General features: G+C 44.1%; 1 long non-coding RNA gene across 10 annotated transcripts in view; it reads left to right on the top strand.

Annotated features, from left to right (window-relative positions):
• The window catches only part of LOC104861294, a 56,998-nt gene that overhangs the window by 23,349 nt on the left and 23,900 nt on the right, over positions 1–9,749 (top strand). For 5 of the 10 annotated variants that reach the window (XR_779957.2, XR_779954.2, XR_779964.2 and 2 more), the window contains exon 4: positions 6,818–6,957. The exons of 3 other annotated variants lie outside the window; for them this stretch is intronic. This is a non-coding gene — a long non-coding RNA (uncharacterized LOC104861294). Of the gene's footprint in view, positions 1–6,560; positions 6,712–6,817; positions 6,958–7,609; positions 8,253–9,749 lie in introns of those variants that run through there. 2 more of the 10 variants (XR_779958.2, XR_779956.2) reach the window with 2 other exon arrangements.

Raw genomic sequence — 9,749 nt, 5'->3', positions numbered from 1 at the left:
TAATGCAATATTTACATCAGGTTAGATGCCCATCTCAGAAACTTGTTATTCAGAATCCTTTCTTCCAGCTTTGGAAATACACACGAGTTACTGCAAAGTGCACCCAGAGCTTCTTGCCCTGTCTACTGGCAGCTGGTTCCCATTCGCCCAACACTCCCCATCCCTGCCTCCCACTGCTCACCCCAGCCCTAGATTACTCAACTTCCACGAGATCGGCTTTCTTAGACTCTAGGTCTCTTTGTTGAATGTAAAATATCATCTGTGAAGGAAAAGAAAGGGGAGGGAGGACAGCGCATATGTCTGCAGCATAGAGGAAAACCTCAGCACACAGCAAAGAATGCCCTGGAACTGTCTCTTCACATATTCACTAGAAAGAACAGTACTGGTACATCTGCATGTTTCCTCTGGCAGGAATGATGTTGGAGCAGACGGATTTGGGAGGAAATTTGCATCCTTCCGTATCATTCTTCCCTCACACAGTAAACCTGTGCTTCAAAACACCAGTGAGTCTGCCAAGACTTACAGAGCTCATAGAAACAGACCAGGAACTTCTTCTGTTGTGAACGTCAATCTTGGTAAAGATAAATGGAGCAAAGACTGCAGGGACCTTGAATTTGTGCTGTCCTCCCGCAAGTCGTGATTTTCTTAGTTTCACATATTTTGTCAGAAGGAACCCAACTCACATTTCATCCTGGAAACAAATAGCACGATAGTTTCAGTTTTGTGGACCCTCAATCCAATAGTGTTTTCAGGTCTTTGTGGAAGGAAATTCCAAGCATAGATGTCTCAGGTTTGTGGCTTTGTAATTAGAAATAAAACAAATAAACAAACAAAAACAGCACTCTGAGAGGTTGAAGCAGGAAAGTCACGAGTTCAAGTACAGGCTGGGCAAGTTAGGGACTTAGCAAGACTCTGTCTCAAAATGTAAAAAGTAATAAAGAGAGTTGGGCATGTCAGTCAGTGAAAATCCCTGTAATGCATAAGCAAAGCAAAGCAGAACAACTAAGTATTTAAACCATTTAATCATTAGGAAAGGGAGGTATAAAGCCAAGATACTTGAAACAGACAGAATTAACTACCTGCGATGTAACACTCATTTTCTCCCAAATGCAACATGAACGATAACTACATAATTTATCAGCTATCACATTTTCAAATGACAAATTCATTCATCCGCTTTTAACTTGTCAGTTTCGTTTGCATGTGGGCACTGTTTTACCTGTGCTGTTTTCTCTGGTTTGGGGTTGCTAGGTAACCAGGATGCACTGGGGTCTGTGTCTGCTCTGAGAGCGCTGCCTGGCCACTGGTGCCATTTCTCTAAGGTCCTGCGAGCTGGCCTTCATCTGCCCCAGCTTCCTGTGGAGCAGCCCTTTGTTTATTAATATTCTTAGGAATAAAAAGTATAATGTTTCACATCAGCTTTTAATTTGTGTCCTTTTAATTCTTTTGTGCATCTTACAATCAAAGGATTTCATTGCCTGAGAAATGGAGTGGATGCGTCTGGTTGTCTCTGGCTTTTTCTGAGCTTACTCCCCTCTGCTTTGCCCCCCCCCCACTCCCATCTGACTCCTCTGGGGCTGGAGATGGTACCTGGGGCCGAGCCCTGCAGGGACAGCAGTGGCACACACAACTCCCAAGCACATTTTGGATCATTTTTATGCTCACTGCAAGGAATATCAATTCCACAACCCCATATCAATGTCTCACTGTATGGTTGCAACTTCCCTTTCCACATGAGGGTTCACTCGGTGGAGGAAACATGGGTGGCCAGCAGAAACATCCAGGTCTACTTTCTTTTTCTTGCTCTTGGCAAATGACCAAGATGAACATTTCATCTTCCTCCCCCTGTCTCTTTTATATGAGAGTGAAGCTGATCAGAAGGTTCCCTCTTCCTTCCTGGGAATACTTTGTGCTCTCAGATAAAAGGATCTTCAATTTTTAGTGCCATAGCAACCATACATCCATATTTTTATGTGAAAATAGGGATATATCCTGGTGGCAGAAAAAGCTGTTTTAAATCATGAATATTCTGAGAAATCCTGGTAGGAATAAATCCCTAATCTACTGCAAAAGAGTGCCATTTATTTTTGCCTTTTATAGAAAAAAGTATTCATTATACATAAGTCTGATCATTTTGCTAAGTTTAGTATTCGCAACACGATCATTACTGAATTTTTAAGTATGTGTGAATTTCACAGATAACTGGCCCTGCTTTATAGCTTCTGAACAAGGTTATAATTCTGGGGTTGTGATTTTGGGTCATTTTCTTTTTATTTCTTCCAATAAAGGAGGCTTTCATGTCCACGGGAGCTCTCATCCCCTCATCTGCAGTGGGTGTTCTCTGCTTCCTTACTCCAGCGAGAAGAGGCCCATGAAGTGGGGTGCAGACCCAGGGAAACGGACTCTCCATGGTGGAAATGGGAAAATTGTGGTCTTTAAAAAATGTTCTGCCTTTTCTCTTTGGATTTTGTCACTATTTTGACCTCATTGTTTCCCGTTACTCTTCCATTGCTTTACCTTTCAGTTATAGATGGAGTTGAGGATTTGGAAGTCTGCGTGGAAGGAACTGTAATTCTCTTTTTTTTTTCTCCCCCCGGTCCTGGGGATTGAACCTGGGACCCTGAGCATGTCAGGCCAGTGCTCTACCCTTGAGCTACATATCTGGCCCAGGAGCTGTAAATGTAACTGCAGTGTGTACATCCTAACCAGCCTTCACACTTGTACAATAACCTCACTGTGGGAGCTCGGACTGTCCCAAATCATTAAGAGTTGGCATTGGAAGGAGGCAGACCTGCTCATTTCCCTCTGACAATTCCTCCCTGACCACAGCCTTGGTGCAGCCCTGTCTCAAAGTTGTCCACAGGCAGAGTGACTCAGAGGGTTTCCGTGTCAGAGGACGTTCTTTAGTCCTCGATGACAATATCTAAACTGGGGATGTTTCTTCAGTTTTGTAGTTTGCTGTTTCAGTCGATTATGATGTACATTTATTTATTTTCCTCTTTTACATCAAAGGGAGAATTGCAGGTTACATAGAAGGATCTGGAAGGAGGGATGGTGAAGGAGGGCTGGGCTTCGTGGCCTTGTGCAGTCTTGGAGGCCAGGTACTCGAAGTGTCTTCAAGCCAGAGAAATCTGAGAGGGGAAAACAACCTGAAAGAGTCACACCAGCGCACAGCCCAGTCCAGGCCACTTTGTTTGTAAGAAGTCATACACAATTGTTAAAGGAGGTAGAAACCCTTAATTCCTCCATTTTTATCTGTCACCTTTCATTGAAGAAAACTGTTAAAGTGCCCCCCAAATGGGGTGACCATTTTCACCATAATGAGACATTTCCTCCATCTTTTGCCAAATTTACTTTTGAAAAAATGTGTTTTTTTCCATATATGAAATTTTAGGTATCATTTTGTTTTGCTAAAATTTATAAAAGGTTCCCAGGCAGGTCATTTAAATCTCTATTCAGTGTAGGTTAATTCTGCAGATATTCCAGTGCATTATATTTCAAAACTTATATAACTGAGACTCTGATGTTAGTTAGTTTGAATGTATTTCTGACTCTTCATAATGCTGAGGTCAATGGCACTGCTGAGAAAATCTTGACTACATTTCTGAGCATTTGCTTGAGAGATTGGAAAAAGTGGAGTCACAAGGTCAATTTGCCTTCAGAAAAATGTCCAGACACAGGACGTGAAGGGCCTAAAGGTGTCCGGGATTCCTGCCATGTTCCACGTAACACTGTGTGTGTTATGTCTTTGTTGATGTATTAATAGAACACTTAATATAATTTTAGTTTGTGGTTCTTTTTTTAAGAGTGAGTTGAATATGACTTTACGTTCTCCATCTCTTGTATTTTTACTTTTATGGGTTATCTGTTAATGTGTTTCATCTTCACAAATCATTTGAAGGTTTTAAAAAACACATCTTCAAGAATTTGACTATTTATTGTCACCATTTATGTTTGTTGCAATTTCGGTTGTCTCCACTTCGCTGGTTTGCTGGTCCTTCATATTTTATGCCCAAAGAGGGCTTTTGATTTCCTTTACTGCATTTACCCCAAATCCTCTGTTTACTGGGGTTCTCTGACCCAGGCTCGGGCCATGGGCCTCAGGGTCAGTTCTGATCATTTTCTTGCTCTCTGTCAGTAAGTATTAAGAGGGCACCTGTCAAAATGACATCTCACATCTTACTGCAGTCTTCACCACATCACCATCCCTGTGTGCCTCTCCTCAGGCAGCAATGGTCTTGGGTGGGCCTCCTGCTTCTCCCTTCTGCCCACAGGTGGCCTTGCAGGGTTCTCTCTCTGCAGTTCAATCTCAGCACCCATGCACACACACACACTTCTCAGGGGCATCTTCTTATATTTTTCTGTGGCTTTTCATCTCCATTCCAACTAGGAGAAGGGCTGGCATTCACCCTGTCCAACTGCAACGGGTTGCACAGTGGCCTCCACAGTGTGTATCTATGCCCTATGCCCCAAATCGTGTGGTTGTGATCCCATTTGGAGAAAGACTCTTTGCAGACTTGAGTCAAGTCCTTGGTTGTCTAGGTGCAGTCTTAGATCTACCAAAGTGACAGAAAAGGAGATGCACACTGAGGAGGAGGACATGTGAAGATGGTGGTGCACAGGCAGAAGAGTGAAAAATGGTCCAGAAGGAGGGCAGGACGGGGGCTGGATCATCCTCTGTGTCTGAGGAGAAGGCACAGCCCTGCTGATCCCTTGAACTGTGGGAGAATAGATTTCCTTGGTTTTAAGCCACAGAGTACATGCCACATTGTGAGGGCAACCCTGGAGAACTGGTACCCCTGTGCTGAGGGCTGCGTTCACTCATCATTCTGTCCTCACAGGGTCTTCCAGGGCAGTTTCTATTACAGAAACACCCTTGGCTCAATGCTACAATGCGTGATGCCAGCTAATTGTAGTTTTTCTTTTTAAAGAACAAAACTTCCTTTTCCATGTTATTTATAAGCAGCATAAACGCAGCGCTCATGTGTAATTATTCTTTAATATGTATGCCTAATACCAGACACACTGTGCCCACTTGCTCTGGAAACAAGGGGATCAAAGCAGAGGGAAGGCAACACAAAGGGATGAAGATAAAGAAAAGGGTGAAAGAGAAAAGAGAAAACATTACACGGCTTCCCTCTTGCACTCATTCTTTTCCACAGACTAAAGCCCACACCACGCCTCTTGTGCGATCCAACGTTATTGGGCTTATTTGGAGTCTCCCACCTTTTTCAGTTTTTATGTTCTCTTAGTCCTCGTTTGCAGGCGCAGTGATGCTGCATCAGTCATGGGTGCGCAGACCTCGCACATCTTTGTTCCTGGTATGCTGCCACTGTCATTAACCAAGCCATGTTCTCTTCTCTTCCACTCCCTTCCTCTGTCTTTATTACATAAGTAATTCTTCCATATTCATCAACACACATTTTCTTTTTTCTGGTACGGGGAGTGAACTTAGGACTGTGTGCTTGCAAGGCAGGTGGCGGCGTCACTGAGCCGAATCCCCGGCCCATCGCACATGTACTTTGAGTAAACGGTGGATGTATTCTTTGTGGCACACCCCTCGCTACACTTATTTCTGCCTTCTTTCATGTATTTACATGCACACGCATAGGAACACACACCCAAAAATATATTTCACATCGTCAATGTGATCATATTAAATATTCTTTCTGGGAAACTTGTGCTTGCACCTTCAATCCTAGTGCCCTTGAGCCTAGCATTGCACCACGAATCACCACTCCAGATCCAGACACCTCTGAAAAAGCCCCACCTCAGACCACATGAGGCTTTGGGGAACAGCCAGACACGGCCATACTCTGGAGATGGGTACTGCAAACTCTTTGCTATTGCGCCAAATGTGACAGTGAATAAAACTTTAACTTGTTAGCAGTGGCATTTAAAATTCTTCTCAGAAGTAAAAGTAGTAGATAAAAGGAATTTTAAATATTTGGTCGTTACGGCCAATTAGCATTCAATAAACATTTTAATAACTTACACCCCCACCAGAATTAGTTTCCCACATTTTCATAGTGCTTTAAAAAGCATATAATCTATTGGATGAAAATAAAATTTAATAAGTGTTTAGTCCATTTTACCTGATTATCAGTAACATTAAGCACCTTTTGATGTGTTTATTGGGCCCCAAATTTCTTCTCTGTGTATATGTTGTTCATTTATTTTACTCACTTTTCCATTTGTTGTGACTATTTTCTTTGCATAGATTTGAGGGCACTATTTATAGATATTTTTAATAAAAACCCCTCCATCCTGGGCCTTGGGATTTAACTCAGTGGTGCCCCCACTTGCCTCACAAGATCAAGGTCCTGATTTCGATCCCCAATACCCCCCACCAAAAGAAATCCCTTCATCCATTTCTTTCTTACATATTTTGCAGAGAGCTTTATCATTAAGATAACATGTAATACCTAGTATGACATGCAATACAGGAAGCTAGATGTCTGAGATAATTTATGTGAGACTACATACTTTTCCAAGGGAAATTAACTGTATGTCTAAAAGGACATCTCTTTGCAGTCTTAATTAATTTTGCCATCATCAAGGTCCTGTGGTTGCTGTGGAGTAGGTCATGGACGACAGGGATGAAGTGTCCTTAAACTCTTGCCTGTGAAATCAGAAAGACACCTGACCCAAGTTGTAGCAGGACTGAATAAGCGACAGAAAGCCACAACTGTGAGGCGTCTGGCTTTAACTGTGAGATGAAATTCTGCCCCCGACCCCTAATTGAATGCCAAATGAAAGATAAAGCTCACCCACCTGGACCCAAGCCTTGGTTAACATTTTACATTTTTCTCCCCAGAGGTACCGGCATAATGCAGTGAAATAATATAACAGACTCCGGTGGCTGACGGCAGGACGTGTTCTGAAATGCAAGCCACGTCACCTGTAGCCTCTGTCAGCATGACACCTGTCATTCTGAGGATGTCAGAGGTAGACAGGGTAGGTGTGTTTGAGGACATGTGTTTACTTGATGCCTTTTAAGCTGTCCGTTAATTCTTATCTTCTCCTGATACTTGGACAAACACAAAGGTTGCCTTCCACGGAGTCAAAAGTGCAGAGTTATTAGTTACCCCAGGCGGTCAGGCCCCTTAGGCTGGCTGTCTTCTCAGAATTGTGGCGAAGGATTGCAGAGCTCTGAGGGAGCTTGATTCTTGTGGGGCTGCAGTTTATCTCAGCCTCGTGTTTACTCTTCGTTACCAGTGAGTGAAGACAAAGTTTCCTTGGAGGGCACCGAAGTTCCACAGTTGAAGGCTTTTGTAATTGCTGATTCTATGCATTAATCAGAGGGGCAGGTTGGAGGTGCAGGGGGAACCCAGCCCGTGTAGGTCCACCTAGTTTAGTATGCTGGTCACAGCTGGCCTTCATAATGGGCCAGTTGAGGCAACTCCTCTGGTAGGCCCTCCACCGTGTGACAGTCCAAGCATACAGTGACAGCTGTCCAGGCAGAAGGCAGCAGGCCATGCGGAGGGGCTTGGTGACTCTGGCCGGACTCTCAGGGGGCCGGGGAGATGGAGGTCTTGAGCCTGGGAAGCCTAACAAGATAAATTCTCATTTCCTGGTCAGAAGCGACAAGGTGCACCTATCCTTGCAGGCTATCGTGACTCCGGAGACCACCCCAGGCTGTGTTCCCCTTTGCCTCAGAGACCCAGCCCAGATTTGAAAGGAAGGCCTGCCATAAACAACTGAAAGTTGAGCTAGGTTTGTGTGTCAGCCAATACTCTAAAGAATGCGGTCTTTCCAGAGGGCCTGCATCATGTGCCTGATATTCCCAGACTTGGACTACAGTCGGATTTCCTTTTTCTGAACACTCAATACTGAGGACATGAGCATTGCTGTGGACAATGTTGCTGGAGTCTCAGGGGGTCAGAAGAAATCAATTATCCGATTATGGCACAAAAGCCAATGTAGCCTGGTTATGTGGCAGCACAGTCTCCCTGATTTTGTTCGTTCATTTTCCTCCCCTTGAAGCCAGTTTTTCCTCCTACCTCTTAATAGAAACTCAGCAAACAATGGTTTTGGGGGTAGATGAAGGATTGCATGCAGATGCGGGAAATGCATTAAGCATTTTAGCGGAAAGGATGCTGTCGAGAACCTGACAGTGTGGTGACGATTTGTTTGGGTTGGAGTAACCAGTAAGCCAGCCATTTGTCTTTGAGTAATCACTGCTGTCAGCTTGTTCAACATTAAAAATAAATGCGCTAGAGAAAAGCCATCCCTCTTTTTTGATAGGGAGTCTCTTTCTGGATTCTTTTCAGTGCCATTGGTGGTCCTTGGGGTGGTGCGACATTGAGGGTAACCCTGGCCCGGGAGGTGAGGCAGGACCCTTCCCAAGGCACAGAGGGGACAGAGGAGCTGAATTTCTGACCTGTGAGCCAGGTACTGCCCAGTGTGGTCCCAGACAGCTGTACTTCTGGTCACCATGTTATAATGCAGAGAACAGTTTTCTTCCTCTAGCTTCTCTGGTTGTTCTAGTCACAAAATCCTTAAAAGGTTAGAGGACTAGAGAGCCATTCAAGAGCTGCAGACAGAGTTTGGTCAGACAATAAATAAACTTCTGAAGGCACCGGAAACTGGCTGGGGCGCTCGAAAAGCAGCCTCATGGAAAACTGCGTCTTGTTCCCACCGCCTCCTCCTTTCTCTCTCCGTTTCTCCTTCTCCATCGCTTTCTACATTTCCTAGTCATCAATTCCACTCTGGATTTCTCCTTTTCTCCAAAGTTTGGGTTTCTTTCATCCTATCTACTTGACAAATTTACGTTTACTCTGATCTTGCTGGAAAGTGGTTGCTCTTGTTGACTTGAGCATTTCCTAGAGTTGGTATCAGAGACGCACTACATAAAACGACTTGTGCACTCGAATTCCGTAAAACATCTACTAAGGACACTGCAGCAACTCGCAAAGTAGTTAAAGCTAAAGCTAAGGCTTCTAGAAGCATTCCTAAGCATGTTTCAACTACCTTAAGCTCTTCTCCAGAGGATCTGTTTTTGAAGCTCCTTGCTCTGGAATATGGCTTGCTTCTTTAGTGCGAATGCTTGCCTCTCAGGCTGATGTGAATGCCCTGGTGGCCCCCGTGGTGTGTTTGTGCTTTTTACACTCTCTGGTGCTTATTCTCACGTCTCACAGGAAAAACAACAGATCAAAAGAGAGAATTTTTTTCTACACATTTAATCCCCCCACCCCAGGAATTATCTGAATCTCAAGCTGAAATCTTGGATTTGGTTATGTGGCTTGCTTCTCACCCAGGAAAGAATCTGTAACTAAAGTGTGGCCTCTGGGGATGAAGAGACACTTGGCTCCCAGCCAGGCTGGAATGAGTCATCCCGCCAGTGACAGGAGACTCCAGGACAGCTGGCTTGGGCTCCTTCTGGAATCTCACCGAATACACACTTTCACAAAGCTGTTTTACTTTGCTGAAGTGACTTTCAACCAAAATGTCACTTCTAAAAGCCAGTGATCAATTTGTCATTGGGTTCCAACTACAGACCCAGAGTGACTTTGCCTGCAAACTATGATAAATACTGAGCCGTGGGTGGGCTCAAGGAAAAATCAGACCAACAAAATAAAAGGTCTCAAAAGTGAACCTGGGGAATGTGGAATTCAACTGAGAGCCATCTCATGTTCCCACATTTGGAAGGCATTTGGGGATTTTAAATAATCTACCAATGTCTTGTCTTTGCTGAACTGGGAGGCCTATAAGAATTGATAGGAGAAGATAAGAAAGAGTAATTCATG

This window comes from Fukomys damarensis, unplaced genomic scaffold (genome assembly GCF_012274545.1).
Source record: "Fukomys damarensis isolate Sample0158 unplaced genomic scaffold, DMR_v1.0_HiC HiC_scaffold_25, whole genome shotgun sequence".
Lineage (NCBI taxonomy): Eukaryota > Metazoa > Chordata > Mammalia > Rodentia > Bathyergidae > Fukomys > Fukomys damarensis.
The sequence above is the reverse complement of the archived record's forward strand: the minus strand, read 5'-3'. Positions and strand labels throughout refer to the sequence as shown.